The sequence below is a fragment of the Macaca mulatta genome, chromosome 8 (genome assembly GCF_049350105.2).
Source record: "Macaca mulatta isolate MMU2019108-1 chromosome 8, T2T-MMU8v2.0, whole genome shotgun sequence".
Classification (NCBI taxonomy): domain Eukaryota; kingdom Metazoa; phylum Chordata; class Mammalia; order Primates; family Cercopithecidae; genus Macaca; species Macaca mulatta.
The window spans coordinates 141,695,310-141,699,820 of record NC_133413.1 but is presented as its reverse complement, the minus strand read 5'-3'; positions in this window follow the sequence as shown (position 1 = coordinate 141,699,820).

The window sequence follows — 4,511 nt, the reverse complement described above, 5'->3', positions numbered from 1 at the left end:
GCCGGCACTGGTTTCAGAATCAGAATGATTGACTTGCTTCTGAGACTGGACTCATAGCCCTGTACTGTGTGCGTGTGTTACTCTATTTTTATCTGTTATTGAACACACCATTTAGTATTAACTGTACTTCTTTGTGCCTCTCTTTTCTCCACTAAATGGGGAACTCATTAACCAGTGATTTTGTCATTCTTCACCAACTAGCCCACTGTGTGGAATATAATAGATGCTCAACACATGGCTATTACATTAATAGATGTTATGGAAGATTGCATTTTCAAAAGAAAAAAGGGCCACAGTATCTCCCATCCTGCATGTTTCTCTTGCATTGTGATTTTACTACTCCTCCCATCAACACATTAAGTAGGGATGGACTTGTGAATACAGTGGAAATGATGCTGTATGATTTCTAAATCCAGAACTCAACCTAACCAGCATTCATGAGGAAGCCCAAACAACCCATGCAGGGATAAATGTTGGAGGAAGCTAAATTGCTGCTCCACGGCAGTCGCTGCTCCCAGACAACAATCAACATCAACTTGCCAGTCATGTGAGTGAACCACCTTGACAAAGGATCCTCCAGCCCTCAGTCAAGGGACCCAACTTAATTCCATATGGAGTAGGGATGAAAGATCTCTGTGTTTTACAACAATTCTTCATGGTCTTTCACATTTCTGCTTATCTTGAAAGTGATGCCCTAATTGCCATTTCGTTCTGAACTTTTAAAGCATGTTTGTATAGTGAACAGCCTTGAAAGATAGAGACAGTCTCCCTCCAGAGCAGTGGGCATGTTTGCGTGCAACCTTTTTTAAAAGATCCAGGTTCTTTAAGTTCAAGGTTCCTCCACTGTGATGCAAATCCACTGTGTTTATAACATCAACCTGGAGCACTCAACATAAACACCATGTGATATGGTTTGGCTCTGTGTCCCCACCCAAATCTCGCCTCAAATTATAATCCCCACTTGTTACAGGAGAGACGTGGTGGGAAGTGATTGAGTCATGAGGACAGACTTCCCTCTCGCTGTTCTCTTAATAGAGTTCTCTTGAGATCTGGTTATTTGATAAGTGTGTTGTACTTCCCCTCTTATTCTAGCAACATAACTACCTCCTTCTGGTGACTAGGGTCAATTACTTCTGCCAGGATGATGGCTCTTTACCTGACAGTCTCTTGTCACAGGGACTTGTACTTATCAATCCACAACCACTGCAAAAAGTGTCATGGCAGATCTTATTGTACTTCCAGATAGAAGCATTCACCAGTGAGAATCATGATCTCTAGTGTTACAGAGCTCAGAATGACTAGTACTGGAAATACTCATTTCCAAAGTGTCTAATGTGGCCCAAAGTGCTGAGCCACTCTTATTTCACCTCTTGGTGTATGAGTATGTATATTGTACCTTTTGGGGATGAAGAACCATATAATGGTCGTTGATTCAAGTTTACGCTCCTTCCTGGAGGGTGGTATTTCATCATCACAGAGTAGTATCTCCAGGATAGCATCCTAGCTATGCCATCTCTTCGTAAGGCTGATAGATTTGGGGTGATGTATAGTATGTGATATAGCCAGTAAAGCATGTACCTATGTTCACCTTCTGTGATCTAAAGGTGGGGACCCTTGATCCAATGTGGTGTTATATAGCTTCATATGCTAGTGAACCAAACAATCTGTAAATCCTTTGAAAATTTTGCTGACTGGGGCCCTTGAGGGAGAAAATATGAACTCATATTCAGAATATGTATAAATTCAAGTCAAAATCATTCATCCAGCTTGGGTAATATGGTGAAACACCATCTCCACAAAAAATACAAAAATTATCCTAGCATGGTGGCACATGCCGGTAGTCCCTGCTACTTGGGAGTCTGAGGTGGAAGGATCGCCTAAGCCCAAGAGGTTGAGGCTGCAGTAAGCCGAGATCATGCCACTGCACTCCAGCCTGAGCAACACGGGTATGCTCTGTTTCAAAAACAGACAAACAAACACAAAAACAACTACTCGCCTCCCTTTCCCATTGTAATCAACGTTCCATCAAGTATTTAATCGGTCACCTTGAGAGAAGGTGCTGTCTGGAGTCTCATCGTTTGTATTTGTTGCTGGCATGTTGAATATTGGGTGGCAGTAGTAGCTAAATGAGCCACAGTAAAAGGTAGCTATGCTCAGTTCCCCATGAATGGCCTCTGTGCCTGCCACCATGGCTATTCCACTCAGGTGTCCACTGTGCTAGCTGATCTAGCTGGCCACATTACTTCTGTTCTTGGTTATTTAATACCTCCTGCCTGATGAATACTCTCTATGCTGCATAAAAATGTGATACTAAGATTTTCCCAATTTGTGCTTAATGAGCAAGTTGTACAATTCACAACTGCCCATGAAGATGTTCAACCCACTTCTCTTTCCATTCAAAGTGTTCCACTTTCCATTGAACTTCTCAAGTGCCTGAGATATATTCACTTGCCAGAACATTCCTTCCCACAGTTATTCTATCCCAGTACATCACCCGTAAAAATGTTTCAAGTTGTACTGCTCCAGCATGCCAAGGGTTATCCATACTCCCCCTGCCACTAGCGACTGGATCTTGATTGGCAGTCAGCAGATGACTGATCCAGATCTAAAATCTCATTCTGCATTCTGCTTTCTTAGACCACTCCTGGATCCAACTTTCTTTGATTGTGTTTTATGGCAACTCACCACAATATAGACATTATTCTTAAAGGAAATTTATTAGCAGTAATCTCCATTATGATATGTATGAGAATGAAGGAAGTAGGGTTAGAAAAAGAGAGACAATGAAGGGTGATGAAATTCAAATGAGACTTCAGCTGATCCAGTAGGGAAGTCTGGGTCTAAGATGACCCTCTAGATTTGTCTCTAGTTGAAGCAATGGGGCTATCTTAATTGGGGAAGGGATGTGTACTTGGTGAGGCAGCTTCCCTATGCTGATGGTAATTTTTTGGAAGAGCCTCAGCTGTGAGCCATCAGGAGGCCACAGTCCTTATGGAAGAAAATGAGTACTGTGGTCCTGCATAAGGGGGTAGGGCAGCACAGTATCCACTAAAATGATAAATATTCACATTATCTATACCTACAAAATACACTGACACAACCCTAAGATGTCTTCCTAACCTCACTGAATCAGGGCATACTCAAATCCAGAATCATATATTAAGCCCAGTTTGCACATCTCTTGGTAGAGTGACTAATGAATAAAAAGACAAGGTGTTTGCCCTCCTTACATTTGACACAGAGTATTGGGATGTGGACAGGATAACCACAACACACACAAAGAGAATGGGAGGTACATAGCTGTAAACGGTTCTGGGCAATGCTGAAATCTCACTGGGCAAAGAGTGCCTGGTTCTTTGATTAGATCTCATTGTAATTTCTGGAAGTGGCCCCTCAGTCCACTGTTCTCCATGGTTCATGGTTCTACCCTGTAAGAAATCCTCCTCCTTGGTCACTTCTGAAGATGGAATTGAAGAATATATCCTTTTGGTATGTGAGCATATCTCTCAGCCTGCTTCTTCCTTGTAGAAAGTTATGATACCAGCGCTATTTTTATATCAATAGTGTCAGTCTCTCTCAGTCTCTGTCTCAGTCTCTTTTCTTTTAGTTAAGATACATGCAGGTTTCTCAAAACCTTTGTGGGTTTTTAAAAGAAAAATTTCTGATTTGTTCTTTTTTATTGTGATACGAACGCTTCACCTGAGATCTATCCTTTTAAGATCGTTTTAGGTGTACAGTACAGTATTGTTGACTGTAGGCACAATGTTGTGTAGCAACTCTCTAGGACTTAATTATCATGTTTAACTAAAACGCTATATCCATGGAATATCAGCTCCCCATCTACTCCTCCTCCCAGCCCCTGAAAACATTTCACTCCATGATTCTCTCCTCTGAATTTGACTACTTTAAATAACTCATATCAGTGATATCATGCCATATATGCCCTTCTGTGACTGGATTATTTTACTTAGGATAATGTCCTCAAGGTGCACTCATGTTATCAAATATGACAAGGTTTCCTTCTTTTTAAGGTTGTACAACATTCTGCTTTATGCACATAACAGCATTGCAATGAGGATGAGAGTGCAAATGTCTCTTCAAGATCCTGATTTTAATTCTTTTGAATAAATACTCAAAAGTGATATTGGTGGATTATATGGTATTTCTGGGTTTTTTTTTTTGTGTGTGTGTGTATGTGTGTGTATGGAACTTCCCTACTGTTTTTCATAATGGCTGCACCATTTTACATTCCCACCAACAGTGTATAAGCATTCCAATTTCTCTGAATCCTCAACAATAGTTGTCATCTTTTGTTTTTGCTTGTTTGCTTGTTTGTTTTGATAATAGCAATCCTAACAAGTGTGATAATCCCACTTCTGAGTAGATATAGAGCTGCTCTTCATGTCTCTCTTTCTCCTTAGAACTGAGAGCTGCCTAACCCACATTCTTCTCATGGCAGAAGGAAGGCATGCACAAAAAGAGCCGAGTGCACAAGTACACTTCTAGCCTTT